The sequence below is a fragment of the Hemitrygon akajei genome, chromosome 18, assembly GCF_048418815.1.
Source record: "Hemitrygon akajei chromosome 18, sHemAka1.3, whole genome shotgun sequence".
Lineage (NCBI taxonomy): Eukaryota > Metazoa > Chordata > Chondrichthyes > Myliobatiformes > Dasyatidae > Hemitrygon > Hemitrygon akajei.
Window position 1 is genome coordinate 21,535,195 of NC_133141.1, and position 26,390 is coordinate 21,561,584.

The 26,390-nt window shown below is 42.3% G+C and overlaps 1 protein-coding gene across 1 annotated transcript in view; it reads right to left on the minus strand.

The window, feature by feature from the left end:
* The window catches only part of LOC140741178 (aryl hydrocarbon receptor-like), a 133,260-nt gene that overhangs the window by 65,299 nt on the left and 41,571 nt on the right, over nucleotides 1–26,390 (minus strand). The gene's annotated exons all lie outside the window — the stretch shown is intronic.

The window sequence follows — 26,390 nt, forward strand, 5'->3', positions numbered from 1 at the left end:
TTGAATGATGCCACAACAACAGCCTCACTAACCATTAGCAAAATCAAAGAGCTGATTATCAACAGCAGGAAGAAGAAGCTGAATGCCCATGAGCCACAGTCCTCATTTGGGGATTGGAGATGGAGAAGATCAGTAACTTTAAGTTCCTTGGCATTATCACAGGATCTGTCCTGGGACCAGCACACAAGTGACACACAAAGAAAACACAACAGCACCTCTACTTTCTTAGAAATTTGGGTAGATTCGCAATGCCAGTTAAAACTTTGACGAAACTCGTGTACAGTGGAGAGTATCCTAACTGGTTGCATCACAGCCCAGTATGGAAACACCAAACGCCCAGAAACAGGAAAGTCTATCGATGGGTTCAGTGTCCATTTAGGAATCGGATGGCAGAGGGGAAGAAGCTGTTCCTGAATTGCCAAGTGTGTGCCTTCAGGCTTCTGTACCTCCTTCCTGACTATAACAATGAGAAGAGGGCATGTCCTGGGTGATGGGAGTCCTTAATAATGGACACTGCCTTTCTAAGGCACCGCTCCTTGAAAAAATATCTTGGATACTATGGAGGCTAGTTCCCATGATGGAGTTGACTAAGTTTAGAACTTTCTGTAGCTTCTTTCAATCTTGTGCAGTAGACCCCCCCCCCCCCCAATACCAGACAGTGATGCAACCTGTCAGAATTCCCTCCACAGTACATCCGTAGAAATTTGCAAGTGTTTTGGCAACAAACCAAATCTCCTCAAACTCCTAATGAAACATAGCCGTTGTCTTGCCTTCTTTATAGCTGCGTCGAAATGTTGGGACCAGGTTAGATCCTCAGAGATCTTGATACTCAAGAACTTGAAGTTGCTCCCTCTCTCCACTTCTGTTCTCTCTACGAGGATTGGTTCATGTTCCCTCGTCATACCCTTTCTGAAGTCCACAATCAGCTCTTTGGTGATACTGATGTTGACTGCCAGGTTGTTGCTGCGACACCACTCCACTAGCTGGTATATCTCACTCCTGTTTGTCCTCTCTTCTCCATTTGAGATTCTCCCAACATCTGCAAATTTCTAGATGGCATTAGAGCTGTGCCTAGCCACAGGCACTCATTTCTATCAGGTTTCCAGTGCCCTCATCCAATACATATGCCAGAATGAGAATCAACTTTATTAGCACCGACATATTCTGTGATATTTGTTATTTTGTGGCAACAGCATAGTGCAAGACTTAAGTTGCTCCAAGTTACTAAAAAATAGTGCAAAAGAGGAATATAAAAAATTCTGTTTTATAATGTAATTCAGGTGCCAATAAGTGAACATATTCCTACTGCATATCCAAGATAGTACTCACATCTTCCAGCCCAGACAGAAAGGGGGTTCAGAATTCAGATCCAGTAACAATGATGGAAAAGTATTATATTTCAAAGTCAGGAGAGGAAGCCTGCAGTCTATGGTGTTCCCATGCACTGTTGCTTTCATCTTTCTTGATAGTAGAATTCATAGGTTTTGAAAGTGTTATTGGAGCAGTCTGGGCAAGTAACTTGATGTATTTTGTAGATGGTGCAAACTGTAGCTACTGCACGCTGATAAAGGATGAATGCTAATCAGGAAGGCTATATTGCCCTGGAAAGGTGTCGCACTTCTTGAGTGTTGTTAAAGCTGAACTTATCCAGAGTGGAGGGAATTCATCACATGCCTGGCCTGTGCTTTTTGTGCAAAAATGTAACGTATTTACTTTGTTAGAAAAAAAGTAGTACTTTTAATACATAAGAGACTAAAAAGTCTTGGTGTTTGGAAGGACCCAAGCATCCTAACAAATTACTGAAAGCATTCAGATTCATTAATTAAAACACAAATGGTATGGTGATCCTTATTGGAAGAAGATTCATAAAAAGATGTCTGGCTCCAGTCTCCAGTGAGAGAACATCTAGAATTTTATGTACAAGTCTGATCTTACTAACTAACGTGGGATATACTTGTGATAAAGGGAATGCAGTGAAGGCTTCCCCAGATAGATCTCTGGAATAGCTGTTTTGTCATTTGTGAAGGAGTAGAGTGGGCCTGTAACCTTTGGAGTTTAGAAGAATGAGATACATCATTGGAATAGACACATCTCTTGCAGGGCTTCTCAGGGCATTTGCAGGGCCAAGCCACGGGTCAAAGTCTCAAAATAAGTGATCAGCCATTTAAGGCTGTTTTTTCTTCACCTGGACAGTGGTAACTTTTAAGAATTCTATCTAAGGGGTCTGGGGAGGCTTTGTATGTGAACTTGTTCAAAACAGATTTACAGGATTTTAGATATTAAAAGAATTGAAGAATATGAAATTCATACAGGAGAATGGCACTGAGGTAAAGCAACATCTGTGTTCTTATTGAAGGTTAGAGCAGGTGTAATGGACCAAATGGCCTACTCTTCTTTCTATGTTCTTATACAACACATAAAGGGTCACCACTTTAATATTAGCATTCCAACCAATTCTGTTACATTTTATTTTTGTACAGAATGTGGGTGTCACAGCCAAGTTTATGATTATTACTCAACTCCTAGAACCAGGGTGCACTCACATTGCTGGAGTCCGTAGTCAGATACAAAGAGGTTTTTAAACAATGTTCAGTCCCTATACAATTCTATCCCCCACCAAGGTGGTCTCAAAGCCCTCTGCTTCTTTCTTGACAAAAGAATCAACCAATCCCCCTCCACCACCACCCTCCTCCATCTGGCAGAGCTGGTCATCCAACAATTTTTCCTTCACCTCCTCCCACTTTCTCCAAACATGAGGGGTAGCCATGGACACTCACATGGGCCCAAGCTATGCCTGCCACCTCATTGGCTCTGTAGAACCCCAACATTGATGAGAGCTTGGTGCTGCTCCATGCACTATGCTTTTATCAACTTTGCCTAACTTCCACCCTGCCCTAAAACTCACCTGGCCCATCTCTGACATCTCCCTCCCCTTTCCTGATCTGTCTCCATCTCAAGAGACAAACTGTCAACTGACACCTTTTATAAGCATACTGATTCCCATGGTCATCTTGACTATACCTCTTCCCATCCTATCTCCTGTAAAAATGCGATTCCCTTTTCTCATTTTATTTTTGCCTCCACCGCATCTGTTTTCAGGACACGACTTTCCATTTCAGGACATCAGAGATGTTCTCCTCCTATGAGCAGAGTTTCTCTCCCTCTACTATTGATGCTGCCCTCAACTGCATCCCCTCCATTTCCTGTACATCTGCACTCACCCCATCTTCCTGCTGCCACAATAGTGATAGAGACCCTTTTGCCCACACCCACCACCCCCATCAGACTCCACATCCAACACATTATCCTCTGCAACTTAGACCATCTCCAAAGGAATCCTATCAATAAACACATCTTTACCTTCCCCTCTCCTCTGCTCCCCTTAGGGATCGTTCCCTCCATGACTCCATTCATCCCTCACCACTAATCTCTCTCCTTCAACTGCAAATCTGCTGGGATCATCTATAGTGTCCGGTGCTCTCAATGCAGCCTCCTCTACATTGGTGAGACCCATCGTAAATTGGAGGACCACTTTGTCGAGCACCTTTGCACCATCCACCACAAGCAGAACTTCCTGGTGGCCAAACATTTTAATTCCGATTCCCATTTGGACATGTCAATCCACGGCCTCCTCTTGTGTCAAGATGAGGCTACCCCTCGGGATGGAGGGGAGACACACCTTATCTTCTGTCTGGCATGAACATCGACTTCTCCAACTTGTGGTGATGGCCTCCCCTCTCCTTCACTATTCCCATTTCCCCCTCTCACCTCCCCCTGGTGCTCCTCCCCCTTCCCTTTCTTCCATGGTCTTCTGCCTTCTCCAGCCCTTTATCTCTTTCACCAATTGACTTCCCAGCCCTTTACTTCACCATTCCCAGTTTCACCTTCACTCATCATCTATTACCTTGCATTTCTTCCTCCCCTCCTCCCACCTTCTTGTTCTGACTTCTCATTTTTTTCTTCAGTTCTGCTGAAGGGTCTCGGCCCAAAATGGTGATGGTTTACTCTTTTCCATTTATGCTGACTGGCCTGCTGAGTTCCTCCAGCATTTTGTGTGTGTTGGTTAGTCAGGCGTTGAGACCAGTTATTATCGCCACACTAACATGTTAAAATTATGAGAAGGAAGCAGCTACTCAACCTCCTTGAGCCTGCTCTGGCATTCAGTAAGATCATGGCTGATCTCTATCTAAAACCCCAACATCCTTGCCTAATTTTCACCACCCTACGTACCAAAAATTTACCACTCTCTGCCTTCAAAGACATTTGGTTCTACTACTCCTGAAATGGAGTACCGATGACTCGCGACCCCCTGAAAGAAAAAGTTATCATCTGTCTTAAATGGGAGATCATTCATTTTTAAACCCAGTTTTATCTGGCATTCGAGGAACTGATTGTTCTGAATTAATCATTTGGGACAACATAACTGAATAGTCAATCACACGTACAATCAGTAGAATTGCTGCAGTTCCTGGGGTTGATCGTGTGCACTGTTCTGTCTCTCCACAAATTCTAAGGCTCAAAAATAAATGTGTATCCAATATTTCTTGATGTAAATAGAATCTACTATACAAAATAATAAAAGGCCCTTCAGCCCATCTCATCTATACAAGGACAAGTCTTGTGGATGCTGAATGGTTGAGTAAGAAACTAACATGATGGTTATCAACACCAAAATAAAACTGTTTCCAAAGCATTTGTATGATCTATCCCCCAGTGTCACAATTTCAACAATTTCACAAGTAACTATTCAGAGGTTCTTCACGCCCTCTGTTGACCTTTGTAAAAAGTGTTTTCCATACAGAATTTGTGGGATCAGCACCAAGAGCCAAAGCCTTGTGTTTGCCCAGGACAGTGGGAGTGCAATGTACAGCAGAATAATCCAAAGTTTTACAGTAATTTTAAAAACACTTATTCAGTTATCATCTCTGTTGCATGAATCAATGTTAGCACAATAGGAAAAGCCAGTTACAAACAGAAAAAAAAACCTCCTTAATCTCCCAACAAGGTCGTGGCATGCAATGCAGCTCCAGGGATCAAATTAGACCCAACTATTTATAGCAAGAGACTTCTGAGCATTGGCAACATGACGGCAATACGTATGCAAATAAAAAGTGGGTGTGTCCACAATGTCTTTGTCTTGCCACTCACTAGGGCTCACTTCTTCCCTTCCAAGTTGCAATTGCCAACACTGGTCAAGTCCATTCATGCCAGCATCAGCCCAGAGGGATGAACGGAAGCTGGGAACTTGTTCCATTCTGCGCAGCTGCCCCTGTGCTGCCATCTGCAATTCACCAATTCCCTCAAAGGGAAAGAGGCTCTCTATTATGACAATTGGATGAAGCACAAACAGACTCTCACTGCACCGTGGAACTTTTATTTGTCAAGCAGAGCCTCAAGCTTCAGTGCTCATTTACCCGCTTCCTCGTGTGCCTTGCTGCCAGATTCTGCAAGGCCACTCAAGTTGGACCTTAAAACGTGGCACTGTTTTACACTTCAATGCTGTCTGACATTAATTCAGCCTCAGCTTTAGCTACAAGTCTCTACGTAGAGTAAATGCTGGCAATCTGAAAAACTGCTTCCATACTGGGGAAGATTTAAGCCTGTGTTAATGTTCATTGAATAGAGTCATGTGCCTATGTAATGTCCAGCTAACACAACAATGCAGTCCTGCAAACTGTTTTCTGGAGGGTGATAATGGCCTCTGGTATACAAGGAAGGCACAAGAATCATCACAGTAGATAATCTAAGCCACAAACACGAGGAAATCTGCAGTCTGGAAATCCGAGCAACACACACAAAATGCTGATGGAACTCAGCAGGCCAGGCAGCATCAATGGAAAAGAGTAAACAGTAGATGTTTTGGGCTGACTCTTCATCAGGAATCCAAACGAAGGGTCTCGGCCCAAAACGTTGACTGTTTACTCATTTCCATAGATGCTGCCCGGCCTGCTGAGCTCCTCATGCATTTTGTGTCTGTTGCTATCAAAGCCAGTTGGATTTGGGAAAATATCTTAGAAAAAGACACGAGTACTCATTTTCAACACAAGAATCCCGATGATGAAGTCATGAAGGGTCTCAGCCCAAAACATCAACTGTTTATTCCTCTCCATAGATGATGCCTGACCTGCTGAGTTCCTCCAGTATTTTATGTTTGTTGTTCGGAATCTCTTGGATTTATGAACATTCCTCTTCTTTCTCTTTTGGCAGTCCCTTGGGATTAAGGGCAACTTGCTTTCACTCCTGTTCTGTGGATTCTGAAGTGACTGCTGAGGCCTAAGAGTCTGCCACAGGTGGTGCAGCAGGTGATTGACGGTGTGGGAAACGCAGGACTGAGGTTCTAAATACCACCCTGAATGTTCCATAGGAACACAAGAAATAGGAGCAGGAGTCGGCCACCTGGCCCATCGAGCCTGCTCCGCCATTCAAGAAAATCATGGCTAATCTAGCCATGGATTCATCTCCACCTACCTGCCTTTTCCCCACAATCCTTAATTCCCCTATTACTCAAAAATCTATCCAACCTTGTCTTAAATATATTTAATGAGGTAGCCTCCACTGCTTCATTGGGTAGAGAATTTCACAGATTTGCCACTCTTTGGGAAAAGCAGTTCCTCTTCATCTCTATCCCAAATTTACTCCCCAGAATCTTGAGGCTATGTCCCCTAGTTCTAGTCTCACCTACCGGTGGAAACAACTTTCCTGCCTCTATCTTATCCATCCCTTTCATAATTTAATATGTTTCTATAAGATCTCCTCTCACCCTTCTGAATTCCGGTGAGTACAGTCCCAGGCAACTCAATCTCTCCTCATAGTCTAATTCTGCCCCCCCCCCCCCCCAAATCTCTGGAATCAACCTGGTGAACCTCCTCTGCATCACCTCCAAAGCCAGTATATCCTTCCTCAAGTAAGGAGACCAGAACTGCACGCAGTAATCCAGATGCGGCCTCACCAGTACCCTATACAGTTGCAGCATAACCTCCCTGCTCTTAAATTCCATCCCTCCAGCAATGAAGGCCAACATTCTATTTGTCTTTTTGATAGCCTGCTGCACCTGCAAACCAACCTGTTAGAGTGTCCCTTCTAACATTTTGAACAGGCATGGGCCAGAGAGTTCCAGGAGTCACCGAGGATGTTGCACTTTTCTTCCCCCAGGTGCATGAACAACTGTCTATTGGAACTGGACGAGTAAAGCATAAGCATTAAAATCAAGTAGATGGATGAAAATATTTGGCAGGAAGGCCCAAGGTAGACGAGGAGGTTATGGCAAATGTTGAAATTAAAGTGAGTTCAATACACAGGACAGACAGCAACAAGACAGGGAGCAAGGAAGGTCTGATGGGCTAATCCTAATTTAGTGTCCTTACGTAGACTTACACAACCAACAAAAGATGTACTAATCACATAGAAACTCACACTAAAGAGACCCTGGCTCCAGCTGCTGATGATCAGAGCTAATTGAGGATATAGGGATTGTCTTCAGCATGATGGGTAGTCAGTCTTCCCAGTCTCAATGACTGCACAGCTCATTACAGGCACAAATGCACAAAATTGGGCTACATTGTGATGCTTTCTGCAGTAGAATAGCTCACTGGAGCTCCCTGTAAAGGCGATAAATTTGACCACACGTGACTAAGCAGCGATGACAACTGTCAACTACAGAACCATCACTTCCTGCATAGACTGTCTGGTACTGCTTTTAACTGAGGCAGTCGTGGAGAGATGGAATTTGAAGGATTAACTAGCCAGTTGTGAACGCTGGGCAATAAATACAGAAAAAAAGTGTAGGACATTGCTGGGGGAAGAACTGGGAAGTGTGTCTAAATGGAAGACACTTTCAAAGAGGCGCCACAGTCACAATGGGTCAAAATGGCTTTTAATCCAAGTGGCTAAAAATCATTCCCACTGTTAACCATATTAATACAGAATGCTCAAGAAAAAAAATGCACTGTGTGCACACAATGCCCTTTTGGTTTCTTCAAAGAATAGTGCTATCTCCAGAGAGAATCATCCTTGTCTCAACATATACGGGAGAGAACAGCTATTCTCTGGACCTATGGTCGAGTGTTGTAAGAGAACAGGGAAATCTTAAAGCTGATGCCCACACTACATTCATAGAGTGAACAGCAGCACCAGCCCAGGCACTGTATAGGATGGCTCCACACATGACGTTATGTTCCTTCCGCTTTCCACATACGCTGAATAGCGTGATAAGTGAGCACGCGGTTAGGCTGAGGTTTTCCTCTGGGCTCAGCAATCACAGCCGCTTGGTATCAGCTTAACTTGAATTTGAATCATTATATTCTTGTGGTTAAGCTGGGACGCAGCCCATGACTCACCATAAAAAAAATTTTTAAATTCACTTTTAGCTCTGAAATCTAGTAAAACTTAGAGGCATATGCTCTGGAAAAATCTGCATTGCGTGACAGCTTCTGAGTCATGGCTAAGGCAATTATTCCTCAATTGTTGCTTCTTTAGCAAAGCAAACAGCTTACAGACTTTGTGGTGTAGTAATATGAGAGAGAGTTGGGTACGGGGAAATAAACGGGGCAATGGAATTAACAAATGAGGGCAAATGAGACTAGCTTGTGGGCAACTCGGTTAGCACAGATGAGTTGGGCCAAAAGGGACAGTTTCCATGCCGGGTTACTCTATGATAGTTACTTCCTCTGCTTGCCCTCCTGCCCCTGGGAGCAGGAGAGTGGGCACAGAATTTACCTCCATTTTCCCTTGCTGGTAGGTTTTAAGAATCACTCAGAGAGTGGTTGGTGCGTGGAATGCACTGCCCGAGTCAGCGGTGGAGGCAGATACACTAGTTAAGTTCCCCTATACCTGATTCATTGACTCCCTTATCATCTTATGTTGCCTGTGTAGGTTACCCCTCTGCCTTCAAACCTTCATGAAATAAGAGCTTACTACTCATCCTTCACAATTAAACCCCGTAAGCACCAATCTTATTGTGGTGGGTCTACACCAATTGGAGACCAGACAACAATTGGATGAGGTTAATATTACAGCAAGATTGCAGCATGTAGGTAAACAGCCTGAGAATGTGATTAAAGATGCATGAATGCTGAAGAATGCAAATCCTGGGTGATAGAATACTTGCTTCAGGTACCTGATGTCAACAGCGTGCAATTGCAGATCAATATTAGCAGAATACTTGAAATTTTAAAAATTTCTGTCAAAATGAAAGACATTGATTGTGTGGATAGTCAGAGGCTTTTTCCCAGGGCTGAAATGGTTGCCACAGAGAGCACAGGTTTAAGGTGCTGGGAACTAGATACAGAGAAAATGTCGGGGTAAGTGTTTTTTTTAAGCTGAGAGTGGCAAGTGCGTGGAATGGGCTGCTGGCGATGGTGGTGGAGGCGGATACGATAGAGTCTTTTAAGAGACTCCTGGATAGGTACATGGAGCTTAGAAAAATAGAGGGCTATGGGTAACCCTAGTAATTTCTAAGGTAGGGACATGTTTGGCACAACTTTGTGGGCCGAAGGGCCTGTATTGTACTGTAAGTTTTCTATGTTTCTAAATAATTGAGTCAGAAATCAAATCATCCCTACTGCATCTGCGACATCTTCCTTTCCTACATCAGAATCAGGTTTATTATCACCGGCATGTGACGTGAAATTTGTTAACCACTGTTGGCTCTGTAGAGTGAGACAAGTTCTTCTGTGCCAATACAGGCTAGAGTTTGCTGGGAACTAGAAAGAGCATGTCCAATTTATTGCAGTTAACATGCCTCCATCTTCCAGACATCCCCATCAATGGGAGAGTATTTTGATCCATGCCTGCAGGGAAACTGGCACCGAGCTAAAGAACAGGCCTCAGTGTGTGTGACAAGTTCTCTTTATGTGTGGGAGAAAGATGTTCTGAAAAGTGGTCTTATTACATGCAGGCAAGCTTGTGTTAAAGATCAAAGTCACAGAATACTGAATCAGGCAAGAAAGCCCGCAGTGCCCACATATGAACATATAATTTAGAAGCAGGAATGGGCCATTCAGTTCCTCAAGCCTGCTTTGCATTTAAATAATATCATAGGAGATGTGTTTATAATCTCAAATCTATCTTCTCATGGTAACCTTTCACCTCTTAGCCAGAAGATCTCTACCTCTGCCTTAGAAATATTGAAAGATTCTGCTTCCACTCTGAGGAAGAGACTTCCAAAGAAGAGAAAGAAAAATTGAGAGAAAAAATGCCTCGCCTTTATCTTAATAGATGTATCCAGAGATACCGGCCACGTAACAGATGCACTGCCACCTGGCTGGTCAGAGGACACACCACATGCCAATCAACATTTGGTCCCTCCCAACTAATCAATGCACACCTAAATTATTGGTCACCTTAATTGGATTATCTCACCCAGCCCCATGCTTTAAAAGATGAGACTTGCCCTTGGCTAACCCTCTCTTACAGACCACCACATTGGAGGTAAGTGCATTGATTTATGCTTGGGAAGGTCTATCATTTGTCCTGGTGAGGGAGCCGCAGCTATCCAAGGTCAAGGGGGATAGCTGTTGTAGTGCTTTTCCCTTGTTCTTTGTTTGTGTAACCATACCTTGTCCCCACACTGCTTCCTGTGTATTGTAGCTGCTTGTGTTGACCCAACTTCCCCTTGTAAATAAATTCCTTATTATTAAAACTGTGTGTGTCCAGGCCTCTTCTGTTGAGACTCAAAGAACCAGTTATTTTCCATCACAACATTAGGTGAGCAACTTGCTTTTAAACAGTGATAACTAGTTCAAGATTCTTTCACAGATAGAAACATTCATTCCAGAATTGCCCTGTCATGTCCCCTCTCACTTTTCTAAACTCTAGTAGATAAAAGCCCAACTTTTTCTCATAGAACAATCCTCCTCACCACCAGGTATTCTTGGTATCAGTCTCATAAAACTTATCTGAACTGCTTCAAATGCATTGATATCCTTCCTTAAATAGGGAGAGCAATACTGTACATAGTACAGTACTCAAGATGAAATCTCACCAAAGCCCTTTTTGCAACTGAATTTCCTCTTCCCCACTTTTGAATTCAATTCCCCTAGCAATAAACAGTAATATTGCTAGCTTTCCTAATTACTTTTGTGAATCATGAACTAAAATCTCTCTGCATTTCAGAGCTCTACTATCTTTTGGACAATGTTTTTTTTTTCCCCTAACAAACTAGACAATTTTACATTTTACCACATTACATTCCATTTACTAGATCTTTGTCCATTCACTTAACCTAGTTCTATGCCTTTGCAATCTCTTTGTCTTTAAAATTTGTCTTCCTACCTAACTTAATATCATCAAAAAACTTAACATCCATACCTTTGTTGCCTTCATCCATTGCATTTATACAAATTGTAAAATGCTGTCCCAGCACTGATCCTTATAGCCTACTACTTGTCACATCTTGCCAACCAAAAAAAGACCCATTTATGTCTGTTCTCCACTTCCTACTGCCAGACAATCTACTATCCATGCCAATGTTACTGCTTAGACCACAAGCTTTTCTTTCTGATGTTGTACCTTACCAAATGCGGTCAGAAAATCCATGAACAATATGGTCACAGGTTCCCCTTCATCCGTCAGATGTTACTTCAAGGAACTCCAACAACTTGGTCATATATGACTTCGCTTTCACAAAACAATTTTTGACTTTAACTGATTACTTCAAACCACACCCCCCCCCCACAAGAGTTCTGCTATAATACCTATAAAATAACTTCAAACAGTGACAGATTTTAATCCATCTGTTGTGTAGTTTTCAGCTTTCTGTCTCCCATACTTTTTGAATCAAGGAGTTGCATGCCAAGGCCAGGGGTGTTGGTAAAAGGGACCAGTATAGATGGGTACGATAATCAGCATGGGCATGGTGAGCTGGAAGACCCTTCCTCTGTGTTGTATGATTCAATGGCAACCGCATCAGTCAGGTATAATATATTAATATACCAGAAAGGACTTTCAAAACAACCTAGTAGTTCTCTGCTCACCATTAAAAGGCCTAGTAATTTTTTAATTTCATATTGTTAACTTGATTTAATTTCAACAGTTGTTGTGGTCTGACTTGAACTCTGGAACTTAAGTTACTTTGTCACCACACCATTGACTCACTATCTAATTGAGAAGGCAGAGCATTTAGGAATTATCTGGACAAGCACAAGAATTGCCAAAGTATGGAAGGCTGTGTACTAAGTGCTGGTAAATGGGTCCTGAATAGTTGGGTACTTGGTGGCTGGTGTGGATACATGGGGTCAGAAGGTCATTTTCTGTCTTCACTGCCCCCCTCCCCCACCCCGTCAGACAGTGAATTCCAGATTCCAACCAGCCTCTAGCGGGGGGGAAAAAGTTCTTCCTTGGATCCCTCTAAAGCTTTTATTTCTCACCTTAAACCTATACTCTCTGACAATGAAGATCTATTAAGTTCAAGAGTCATCGAGATTGGGCATAGAGTGACTTTTGGTGGCACAGTGGATTTGCACACTGCATGCACATACTTTCAATTGGTCCATAGTGGATCATGTGACCTGTGCTGACATTTGCCAAAAAATATCTTCCAAGGGATGGGTTGCAAATACAATAGAGGCTTTTGTAATTCAACACGAGTGCATACCACTGGTCCCTGCTAACTCCTAAATCCAGCGAAGGCTTTCTGAACAACTTCAAACACATCTCCCTGAACAGTAATAAAACAACAACAGGAACAAAGCAGGATTACAGGTCCTATCAGAGGGTCTCCAGACTTGAGGGCTGAGCTGCAGGCTGACTATGTTAATGGCTTATCATGTAAAAATTTGGATTTTAATCTAGAGATTAGAGTTCAAATCTCACCATTGCAACTGGGGAATTTACCATGTATTCAAGTGATCCAGAATTAAAACATTGGCAACCAAAGGGAGTACCTTAAAAATATTCATCTGTTTCACTAATATTCTTCAGGGAAGGAAATCTGCCACTTTTATTTAATGTGTGACTCTAGACCCTCAACAACACCCTATGAAATAGCTACATGGCCTAGAAACAAACAATAAATGGTGGTCTTGCAAATGACGTCCACTACAATGAACAAAAAAACTACAATCTCTTCAGAAGGAATATAGCAAAAATTCCAGATCCCATTTCCAATACCATTCTAGGTCTGGAAGAGCCTGGATGTCAAGTGAAGACACAATTATCCCTGCTTACTGTACCCTGCAGCCTAGTAGCCCAATGTAGGCCCACTGGAACTCATACAAAGGTCCTGCTGAGATATCAGTAGGTTCCTAGTTCCCAGCACACTGACAATACAAGCCACGAGAAACCCACTGCAGAAAATTTAGGAAACTGGAAAGAAAGATGAAGTCCTTTTCCTATCATAACCATCTCCACTTGTATTATTAGAGTCAGAGAGCAATACAGCATGGATACAGGACCTTCAGCCCAACCAATCCATGCTGATCATGGAGTCCACCCAGCTAGTCCCAATTTCCTGCATGCAGCCTATATCTGTCTAAGTCCCAACTCTCCATGTACCTATGCAAGTGCTTCTTAAATAATATTATTGTACCTGCCTCAACCACTTCTTCCAGCAGTTCGTTCCATATACTCACCTCCCTCTACATGAAAATGTTGACCTTTGGGTCCCTTCTAAATCTTTCCCCCTCACTGTAAATCTATACCCCCTAGTTTTGGGCTCTCCTACCTCGGGGAAAAGACTGTTACTATTCATCTTGCCTATGCCACTCATAATTTTAAGCTTTTCTATCAGATCACCCCTCATTCTCCTATGCTTCAATGAATAAATACCTAGCTTTGCCAACCTCTCTCTAACTCAGGTCCTCTAGACCTGTCAACATCCTCGTAAATCTTTTCAGTTTAACCATATTTCAGGTAATAGTGACCAAATCTGTACACATAGTCCCGAGTGCAGCCTCATCACTTACTTGTTGCATAAGTTGTAATGCCTTAACTCCTACATTCACTGCCATAACTGAAGGTCAGCATGCCAACTGGCTTTTTTACCATCTTGTCTACCTGTGATACTACTTAACAAATTAAGCAATAAATCCCTTTGTTCCATTATACTCACAAGTGCCCTACCATTCAAAGTCTGACTTTTCAAAAACACTTCACATTTATCTGTATTGAAATCCATTTGCCAGTCATTAGCCCACTTCCCTAACTGATCAAGATCCCCTTGTGATCTACAATAACCTTCTTCACCATCAACACTTCCTAATTTTGTTCATCTGCAAACTTACTGATCAAGCATTCTGTATTCATATCCAAATCATTACATAAATAACTAATAACAAGTGTCCCACCACCAATTCTTGTCGCACGCCACCAGTCACCAGTCTTCATTTCAAAAAAACAACCTCCAACTCTCTGCTCTTGACATCTGAGCCAGTTTGGATCCACTCATCTAGCTCTCCCTGGATTCCATGGCATCTAACCTTCCAGACCAGCCTAGCATTTAGGACTTTTTGAAGGCCTTGCTGAAGTCCAAATATACAATATCTACTGGAGTACCCTCATCTGCCTTTTTGTTTACATCAGAAAACACTAAAAGGTCTGTTAAGTATGACATCCCACACAAAGCCATGCTGACTTCTAATCAGACTCTGTCTATCCAAATACAGGTAGATCTTGTCCCTCAAAATTCCACCACCCCCCCCCCCCCCCATAACTTACCCACTACTGATGTCAGGTTGACTGGCCTGTAGCTCCCTGGCTTTACCTTGCAAGCCTTGTTAAACAGAACAACAATAGTCACCTTTCAGAGTTTGGAAATTTCATCAGTGGCTAACGATGAAGCAAATAGCTGCACAAGGGTCTCCACAATTTCCTTTCTAGTTCCCACAAGTCTGAGGGTGCACTTGGTCAAGCCCTTGGATTTATCCATCTTAATGCATGCAAGGCTTCAAATACCTCCTCCCTGGTAATAGAATGTCCTCCAAATCATCTCCACTTGTTTCCCTTATCTCTTGAGAAACCAAGATTTTCTGCTCAGTAAGCACAGAGGAGAAATATTCATTAAAATTCCCTGTAGCTCAAGATATAGGCAAAACTGCTGATCTCTAAAGGGAACTACTCTCTCCCTAACCACCCTTTTAGTGATAGTTCAAGTTCAAGTTCAATTATCATTCAACCATACTCAAATGTAACCAAATAAAGCAGCACTCCTCCAGGGCCAAGGTGCAAAACACATTACCAACAGCACAGCACACTGCACATTGCACAAATAGCACATATAGTGGTGCTAGAAAGTTTGTGAACCTTGTAGGATTTTCTCTATTTTGGGATAAGTATAACCTAAAATGTGATCAGATTTTCATGCAAGTCCTAAAACTAGATAAAAAGAACCCAATTAAATAAATAACACAAAACATTATTTATTGAGAAAAATGATTCAATATTACATGTAATTTTTTGGAAAATTATGTGAACCTTTGCTTTCAGGAACTGGTGTGAGCCCCTTGTACAGCAATAACTTCAAACAAACATTTCTGGTAACCGTTGTGCAGGACTGATACATCAGCTTGGAGGAATTTTAGACCATTCCTCCTTACGAATCTGCTTCAACTCTGGATGTCGGTGGGCTTCCTTGCAATTACTGCTTGCTTCAGGTCCTTCCACAATATTCCTATAGGATTAAGGTTATGACTTTGACTCGGCCATTCCAAAACATGAATTTTCTTCTTTTTAAACCATTCTGGTGTTGATTTACTCTCGTCTTTCAGATCATAGTCTTGTTGCATTATCCTACTTCTATTAAGTTTCAGGTGATGGACTGCTATCCTGACATTCTCCTGTAAAGTGTCTTGATACAATTTTGAATTAATTGCTCCCTCAATGATTGTAAGCTGTCCAGGCCCTGAGGCAGCAAAGCAGCCCCAAACCATGATGCTCCTTCCACCATGCTTCACACTTGCGATGAGGTTTTGGTGTTGGTGCGCAGTGCCCTTTTTCCTCCAAACATAGCAGTGTGCATTTCTGCCAAAAAGTTCAACTTTTGTCTCATCTGTCTATAGATCATTGTCCCAGAAGTGTTGTAGAACATTCAAGTGGTCTTTTGCAAACTTGAGACGTGCAGCAATGTTTTTTTGGAGAGTACTGGTTTCCTCTGTGGTGACCTTACATGAGCACCATTCTAGTTCAGTGTTTTTCTTATAGTGGACAAATGAACAGAGACTTTAGCAAGTTCTAGAGATTTCTGCAGGTCTTTTGCTGTCACCCTTGGGTTCTTTTCCATCTCCTTCAGCATTGCGTGTTGTGCTTTTGCAGATGTGATCTTTGCAGGATGCCCACTCCTTGGGAGAGTAGCAACAGTACTGAGTTTCCTCCATTTGTGGACAATTTCTCTTACTGTGGACTGATGAACACTCGGGTCTTTAGAAATGCTTGTTGTAGCCTTTTCCAGCTTCATGCGTCTCTACAATTCTTCTTCTAAGGATTGAAAGTTGTTTTGATTGAGATAAAGCGCACATAAAAAGATCTTTAAGAAGAGCAGGCTGACTGTGTGTATTTTGTTTTGTAGGACAGGGCACCTCTACAACCCACACCTCCAATCTGATTTCATTTACTGGAACACCAGACTCCAAACAGATTTTGTAGAAGGCATTACCCCAAAGGTTCACATACTTTTTCCAACAAATACATGTAATATTGGATCATTTTTCTCAATAAATAAATGAACAAGAAAGATGTTTTTGTGTTATTTATTCAATGGGGTTCTCTATCTAGTTTTAAGATTTATGTGAAGGTCTGATCATACTTATGCAGAAATGGAGAAAATTCTACAGGGTTCACAAACTTTCCAGCACCACTGTATGGTTACAATTTCAGAAAAACATACAAGGAAAAATATAATATAGCCCAAGTCCCTGAGTGCTATGACCAGACAACTGATGGTAAGTTGACCTGGGCCAGCTTGTTCTTCTACTGAGCAAACACTAGAGGGCAGCACTGGGTGAACACCAGGGAAGAGCACTGACAAGAGGGGCCAGTCCAACCCAAGTATGAAGTCCAGTGCACCCAGCAGGGGCTCTCTCATCTCCTGCCTCAGCATCTCCTCTCCTGCTTGCCTGCAACACCCAACTCGCATGGGGCAGGTAGTGTTGAGGAAACAGGTAGGCTGCAAAAGGACTTGGATTAGGAGAATGGGCAAGAATGTGGCAAATGAAATACAATGTTGAAAAATGCATGGTCGTGCACTTTAGGAGTACAAATAAATATGCGGACTATTTTCTAAACTAGGAGAAAATCCAAAAATCTGAGATGCAAAGGGACTTGGGAGTCCTTGTGCAGAATAACCTAAAGATTAACTTGCAAGTAGAGTCAGTGGTGAAGAAGGCAAATACAATATTCACATTGATTTCAAGAGGTCGAGAATACAAGAGCAAGGATGTGATGCTGAGGCTTTATAAGGCAGAGGTGAGGCCTCCCCTTCAGTACTGTGAACAGTTTTGGGCTCCTCATCTAAGAAAAGATGTGCTGGCATTGGAGAGGGTTCAGAGAAGGTTCACAAGGATGATTCCAGGAATGAAAGGGTTATCATACGAGGAACATTTGATAGCTCTGGGTCTGTACTCTCTGGAATTTAGAAAGATGAGGGGGAATCTCATTGAAACCTTTTGAATGTTGAAAGGCCTAAACATGGTAGATGTGGAAAGGATGTTTCCCATGGTGGGGGAGTCTAGGACAAGTGTGCACAGCCTCAAGATAGAGGGGTGTCCATTTAAAGCAGAGATACAGAGAAATTTTGTTAGCCAGATGGTGGTGAATTTGTGAAACTTATTACTACATGCAGCTGTGGAGGCCAGTGAACTGGACCAGTGGTATTCTACATTGGCAATGTCCAACAGGGACTTGTAATCACAATAAAAATTTCCGAAACCATCACTCACACTGCGTACCATCCACCAGTACACAAGTCCAGGCAACAACACAACAATGGTATGCGATAAGTCTAGCAGCTCCATCGATATCGAGAAGTGCTTGCAGTTCTTCATGTTCTTACTCTCTAGCAGTAACTTGGATGTCTTTTTTATGATTACAAGACAAACAACTACATCTTGGATTGGACCTGGAGTGGCCACTACATCCAAGCGTGCCACCATCTTTCAAGAGATTAATATATAGCTATATATTAATATAGTTATAGAACCTCTTGGAATATTCCTTAAACTTACCAGCCAGATCCATATCATACCCTCTTTGCCCTCCTGATTTCCCCCTTAAGAGTATTCTAAATCATCTTCTTGTCATCAAGGGATTCACTCATCCCAGTCTTCCCAAACCCAATGTACACTACCTTCTTCTTGACCACAGACTCAATCTCTCCCCTCAGCCAAGGCTCCCTAACCTTACCAGATTTACTGTTCACTCCAACAGGAACATGCTGCTCCTGGACACTTTCTATCACACCATTAAAAGCCTTCCACCTGCCATTCTTTCTTTTCAAACAGGCTCACCCAATCAACCTGTGCTGGAACCCTCAAAATTAGCCTACTCCATTTTAGGTCCTGTCCTTTTTCCATCACTATCTTAAAACTAATAGAATTCTGGTCACTAGACCCAAAGTGCTCCCTGGCTGTCACTTGTTACTTGCCCTGCCTCATGCCCGAAGAGGATATTCAGTATTGCCCCCCACTACCACTTCCGAGTCAGGCTCTTTATATAAAGACTCGGGAAACTTTCCTAGACACTCCTATTCAGTCCATTAACCATCATGATGACTCCATCATTAAGGACCCCCATTACCCGGGGCCTGCCCTCTTCTCATTGCTACCAGCAGAAGCCTGAAAACACACACCTAGCATTTTAGGAACAGCTTCTTCCTCTCTGCCACCAGGTTTCTAAATGGAGAATGAACTCACCAGTGAGCACTACCTACAAATTTCATGACATATGTCAGTGATATTAAACCTAATTCTAATTTGGAAATTAAAATCTGCCACTACTGCAAACCTATTATTGTTAAAACTATAAGAAATTTTTATTCCCATTCCAATATGTCAGTCCATGGCTTCCTATACTGTTGCGATGAGGCCACACTCAAGTTGGAAGAACAACACCTTGTATTCTGTTTGGGTAGCCTCCAACCTGATGGCATGAACACCAATTTCTCGATCTTCCAGTAGTGGCCCCCCTTCACCATTCCTCATCCTCTTTTCCCCCTCTCACTTTATCTCCTTACCTGCCCATCACCTCCCTCTGGTGCTCCTCCCCCTTTTCATTCTTCCATGGACTTCCGTCCTCTCCTATCAGACTCTCCCTTCTCCAGCCCTGTATCTCTTTCACCAATCAACTTCCCAGCTCTTAACTTCATCCCTCCCCCTCCCAGTTTCATCTATCATCTTGTGTTTCTCTCTCCCCTCTCACCTTTTAAATCTACTCAAATTTTTTTCTCTCCAGTCCTGCTGGAGTGTCTCAGCCCAAAGGACTGACTATACTTCTCCCCCCCCCCAATAGAGGCTGGCTGGCTGGCCAGTATTTTGTGTGTGTTACAAGCGATTCCCCAAATTTCCAGGCTGACTACTACTGGGGGTGGGGAGGGGGGTTTACAATACAGCCCAACTAGTGTGGCCCTCCCCTTGCTTCTAATTTCTACCCATATGGCCTCACTGGATGATCACGCAAGAATGTCATCTCCAAGTACTGCAGTTTCATCCTCGCTTATCAAAGGCTACACCTCCTCGCTTACCTGTACCTCTCATGCCTATAGCATCTGTATCCTGGAACGATGAGCTGCTAAGTCCTGCCTTTCTCTCAGCTATACTTCTGTTATGGCTTTAACATCCCAGTCCTCAGAGCCAATCCACGTTTTGAGTTTGTCTGCCTTACCTGCTAAACCTCAAGCATTGAAATAAATGCAATGTAACTGAACATTCCTTTCCCAGCCTTTCCTGATTATTAGACTTTTGCTAACTACTGATTTATCTGATGACTTGTTCCTGTTCTGGTTACCAAACCCGTCAGTCTAGCTTAAACTCTCCTGTGTAGTACCAGCAAATCCTTCTCTGCACTGTGCCTTCAACTTGCACCAAGCCAGGTAGGATGATATGAAGATTATTGGAGTAATAAACAAGATGCTGGGGAAACTTAATGGGGGAGGCAGCATCTGTGGAGGGAAATAGACAGTTGATGCTTCAAGTTGAGCCCCTTCATCTGAACTGAGAGATGGAGGAGAGATAGTATAGAGTTGAGAGAAAGGGGTGGTAGGCAATAGTTGGATCCAGGTGAGGAGGATAGGCAGATGGAGGAGGGGAGAGTGGAGGTAGTGACAAAGGCTGGGAGGCAAGAGGTGGAGGGGGCAAAATGCTGCAGATGGTGGGATCTGATAGGGAAGAAAGGGCAAGGTAGAGTTGACTCACTCTTTAGTCTGCTGGGCAAAACTTAAAGGGGGAAATCAGAAGGGGTCCTCTTTTGGCTCAAGTGTCCACTTCATCATAGCTAATAGGCCCAATTCTGGCCTGGGTTTGATGGAGATAAATTAACTGGCCCTGCACTGGAACGGGGGGGGGAGGAGGGAAACTTAACCAACAATTTCTATCACTGACTCCAAAGTAACAGTTCACCAATGATTCTCACTAGTAGTGTGCATGGGTAGTTGTTGGGTGATTCAAAGGCAGAAACTAAACCAGCTGAAACAAATATGAAAAAGGCACAATACTCCAGATAATCTGTCACAAGATAACTCTGATGAACTCTATCAGCACAGACAAATTGGCCCCTACATTCCTCAATCTGCCATTAACAATCACTGGCTCTCATCCAAGCTCGACTTTGGCACGAAAGGCTTGACTAAACAGCATCAGCTGAAAACGATGAGACAGTGAAGCAGATGAATCTGTAAAATGAACATGAATATCTGGAAAAAAATAATAGCAAATGGCCAGTCAATTCCCACCAACACACAAACAGACACACACTCTCTCACAGACAAGTTCTTAGATACACAGACAGATCTCTCTCTCTCTCTCTCCCCTCCCCCCCCCCCCACCCAGCACAAGTTAATTACAAAGAAAGCACGGCAGCACCTCTCCTTCCTTAGAAGTTGTGAAAATTCAGCATGACATCTAAAATGTTGACAAACTTCTATAGATGTGTAATGGAGAGTATATTGACTGGCTGCGTCACAACCTAGTATGGAAACACCAATGTCCTTGAATGGAAAATCCTACAAAAAGTAGTGGATATGGCCCAGCCCATCACAGGTAAAGCCCTCCCCGCCAGTGAGCACATCTATATGAAACGTTGTCTCAGGAAAGCAGGATCCATCATCAAGGACCCCCATCACCCCAGGCCATGCTCTCTTTTCAATGCTGCCATCAGGAAGGCGGTACAGGGGCCTTAAGATTTACACCACCAGATTCAGGAACAGTTAATACCCCTCAACCATCAGCTCTTAAACCACAGGAGATAACTTCAGTCAACTTCACTTGCCCCATCACTGAAATGTTCCTACAACCCACGGACTCACTTTCAAGGACTCTTCATCTCATGTTCTCAATATTTATTGCTTATTTATTTTTTTATTATGATTTATTTTTGTGTTTGAAGAGTTTGTTGTCCTTTGCACATTGGTTGAACACCCAGGTTGGTGTAGTTTTTTTTATTGATTCTATTATGGATTTTTTTTGAGTATGCCTGCAAGAAAATGAATCTCAGGGTTGTATATGGTGACACGTGCACTCTGATAATAAATTTACTTTGAACTTTTATAGCATAAAAGGCTGTTAGGGTCTTGAATTTTTTGGCTGCTAAATTCAAGGCTCATTCTTTCACATTATGAATGTCAGCAAATGATTGGAGCTCAGCCTCTGAGCATTATTCTGCATAAGCACTGCCTGTATCCTGCAATTCAACAAATAGAGATGGAGTGATCTTGGTTCAGGAGTGGACATAGTACAATTCCCTCTTCTTCTACTGGATGAACCCCACACCAGCAGGAGCTTGGAGATGAGGTGCAGCACTGCAACAAGGAACATTGGAAGGGCTGGATGACACAGACCCCAATCTGCACTGGAACAGGGTCTGAAGTGGACCCAATGATGAGAATCACAACTTGCATGTCACTGCAAAGCAGACAGAGGACAAACAAAGAAACTGAGGACAGAGGAAATGACTTAAGGTTGTCTTTCAAATTCCATAGAAAAGTATATCATCCTTACTGACTCATGGGAATTGCTGGTCCAGTTCAATTCAAAATAGGACAAAAATATCACGGATGGCACTGAGCACCTCAAGTCCGTTCAACTGGTGAAAATAAAGTCTCGTGAAAATGGTAGAACATCTCGTTCCCTCAGCCAGCTCCTGCCTTATCTGTGGATTAGTCTGTGGCTCCCACACAGAACTTTTCAATCATCCAGGATCCCACAAAATGGGAGTGAAAGCAAGTCATTCTTGATCACGCCCAAGGCCACAGATACGGACTGTCAGACAAGGAGACAGGCAACAGCATGGACATAAAAAAGGGGACACAGACAATCCGATAAGGGCACAGGCATGCTTCAGGGCAATAAATATGAATATTCAGACTGTGACACAGAGATATAGTGAATCAACAATGGAGACAATGGCAACTGGGTGGAACACAGACACTGACGCAGATACAGGCTGAGGGGCAACAATACAAATTGCTAGTGTATTAGCAAATTCTCCCAGGGAACAGCACAGGCTATTGAACTTGGTCCTTACCCGGAAATGCAACTAAACAACGTTAGCCTTTACCTACAGAAAAGATGCCATTATTCCGAGATCTTGAAACTTGCTTATCTATGTTACAGATCGCACCCTTGCACAAAGAAATCTCAGTCTGAGAACTGCAAAGTCCAACACAAATCAATATTTCGTGACAACTCCTTCCTTGTTACACACCACACTTTCCAGTGCACAGAACAGGTAATCTCCGCCAGATTAACTCTTTCAGGGCTGAAACTTTTTTTTCTAGAGTGTGGATAAAACTGTTAACATAATTTGAGGGAAGGAGGGAGAGAGAGATGGAAAGAAAAGAGCACAATGCCCAGACCTTGGGGTCATCACCTCTGTATGGGAATGCTGTGGACAACAGCTCTGCTGCCTATGCTTTTCACAGTTAAATAGCAGGCTGTCACTCACTGTACAATCCTTTTGGCTAGATTCCAATGGTTACCAGGGAACAATGTAAGAGGGCGGGTTCAATTTAGACTCAAGGCAGAATCCTGGATGTTGTTTGAATTTAGAGAAATGTGACAGATTTCACTTTTGAGTGGAATTCTACACATTTTTTTTTTAAAAATCCGATATTTTCATGGTGAGAGGGAAAGTGGCAGGGTTATTTTTTAAAATTGTTCAGTTTTAACTGCTGTGTCTGGGTGTTCTAAACTATGTCCAAGACACTTCCTCAGTCAGGCTTCCCTGGAGCTTGGACCATTGGAGAAGCTCCACGTACTCACTCTACACAATGAAATAATCCTACGGGAATCCAGTGACCACTGTTGTTCCATAAACTGGAATCCTGCTCCTAACAATTTATCATGGGGTTTATATCCTCAGTGATTAGCAGCCAGCCATACACTATGTCGATCAACATCATCGAGTTAGCACTCTTACCTCTCAGTCAAGAGGGTCCTGAGTTCAGAGCCTTGCACACAAAATGTAGTTTGAAACTCCATTGCAGTGCTGAGATGGTATGTCACTGTCAGAGGTGATGTCTTTCCAAAGCACTAAAACTAACACCTTCCTGCTTGCTCTGCGTGGCTTAAAGTACTGCACAGTACTATTTCAAGTTTTCATCAGTATCCTGGAAAAGTGTGTGTGTGCGCGCATGTGACATCTTTATGGAAAAAAGATACAGGTAGCAGAGGATACATTGGGGCAAGGACAATTTTACTAGATTGAGAAGTAGTGATATCAGAAAAACTATATTGGAAACAGTCACTGTGGATAAGTTGATCTCAGAGGAAGAGAGAGATAGAAAGGTCCCAGTGTAAAAATGTTCCCAAAATGAATCAAGTGTAGCTACCAAATTTTGAAGCCCAGGTGACAAGTTGCAGAGAGAGGAACATGATATGCAAAGAAATGAAGCCCATCAGGACACCATAGCTCAATATTAGTGAAAGTAAATTAAATTTAATTATTGTAAAGTGCATACAAGTCAACCTGACATTCATTTTCTTATGGGCTTACACAGTAAATCGAAGAAGCACAATAGAATCAATGAAAGACTGCACCCAACAGGACTGACAAACAACCAATGTGCAAAAAACAAACTGAAAATACAAAAGAAAGAAATATAATAAATAAATAAGCAATAAATAGAGAACATGAGGTGTAGAGTCCATAGGTTGTGGGAACCTATGATGGCGTGATTGAAGTTGAGTGAAGTTGTCCCCATTGGTTCAACAGCCTGATGGTTGAGGGTAATAATTGTTCCTGAACCTGGCAGTGTGGGTATAATATATACAAGAGTTTATAAAGTATAGGAGTGAAATTCAAAGGGAAATTAGGAAGGCAAAGAGGCATGAAAAAAAAAGCACTGACAGGTCAAAGAAAATCTAAAAATGCTTTATCTACATAAAGAGGAAAAGGAGCAAGACCTGTTAACGACTTACTGTGTGTGGAGCTTGGGTATTTTGGATGCAACTACCTTCAGAAGAGAAGTTGATGGTGGCAATTTTGTAGTTGAGGATGGGATAAAAAGAGTAAAAGAAGAAATGTTAAGGGGTTTAACATCCTTGAAGTTGGATAAATTTCCAGGCCAGGATGAAATGGATCCCAGGCTAGTAAGAGAATCAAGTGACAAATTTGTAGAAACTCTGATTGGAGGTTCCTCCTGAATTAAAGGAATGTAGGAATTCACATTGTTTAAAAAGAGACTAAGGGATAAAAGATAAATTATAGGAAAGTTAGTATAACTTCAATGGTGGGAAAATCTATAGGAATCCATTCAAAGTGATAATGTAAACTATATAGAAAGTACTATCAGGGGCAGTTAACGTGAGATTATTACGGGCAGGTCATATCTGATTAACGATTGAAATTTATTTTTTTTTTATTTTTTTTAAAAGAGGTAATATACAGGGTTGATGAAAGGATTATAACAAGGCTCCTCAAGAAAGGCTACTAGTCAGTCTGTGGGATCCAGAATTAGTGACAAATTAGAGCCAAAACTGACTCAGTGACAGGAAGCAGAATGTAGGTCTGATAGTGTTACCAGTGGGGATGTTACATAGAGGTCAGTACTCAGCCCCTTGATTATTGTTTATATACAAAATATGGAAGGATATTGAGAGGTGCAACTTTGAAGTTCACATCCACATATTCTTAATGATAGCACAACAAATCAACAAAGTGGTGAAAAAAGCAGAAGAGATGTTTTCCTTTATTATCTGAAACATAATATAAGAGAAAGAGAGAGAGATTATATTACAACTGTGCAGGAGTTGTTAAACTATAGCTGGAATACCCTCTACAGTTCTGATTACCACATTATTGGAAAGGTGAAATCACAATGAAGAGGGTGTAGGGGGGATTTACAAGGATATTGCCAGTCCTGAAATATTATAGCATAAGGTTAGATGGAGAGGGGTAAGAAAAGAGACCGGGGGAGGCTTAATCAAGGTGTTTGAAATTATAAAGGCCCTAGACGGATTAAAGAGGAGGGACTTATTTTGTTTAACAGTGGGGTCAGAAACCAGAAGGCAGAGATTTGGTCATTGTTAAAAGAATTGAACTTTTGTACAATTAAAAAATGGAAACTCCAATGCAAAAGAATGAAAGAAGCTACAGAGGGTGGTCTGTAACTTGGAACTCGGGCAGTTCCATCGTGGGTACAGCTATCCCGACCAAGGACATCTACAATAGGTCTCAGGAAGGTAACAAGGTGACGTCCATCAGGAACCATCACCATTCAGGTCATGCCCTCTTCTCATTGCTGCCATCAGATAGGAGGTACAGGAGCCTGGAGACACATGCCAAGGTTTAACAACAAATTCTTCCCACTGTCATCAGGTTCCTGAACCAAACTGAAAAACCCCAATACTCCCTCAGAGTATATTTCTTTTTCTCTTTCACACAATCTTGCACTAATGACATTGTTTATTTTATTTTTGTTCACATGCATGTATAATTTGTTAATTTAACTTTGTTAACTTGTGTTTGCCTATGTTTTGTAATGTACTGTACTGTGCTGCAAAAAGCTAAATTTCATGATATTTATACTCTGTGCTTGTACGTCCATGAGAATAAACTTGAACTTGAACTAGACTTAATACAATACTTGAGTACTTGAAGAGGTATGAGCTGCAGATCTAGGGACATGGTGCTCAAGGTGGGGTCAGTCCGGGCAGCTTGTTTTTGACAGGTACAGGAACAATTGGCTGAATGGCCTTCTGCATAGCAAGTTTTCTATGACTCAATTAAAAGTGCATTCAGAGATCAGTTTA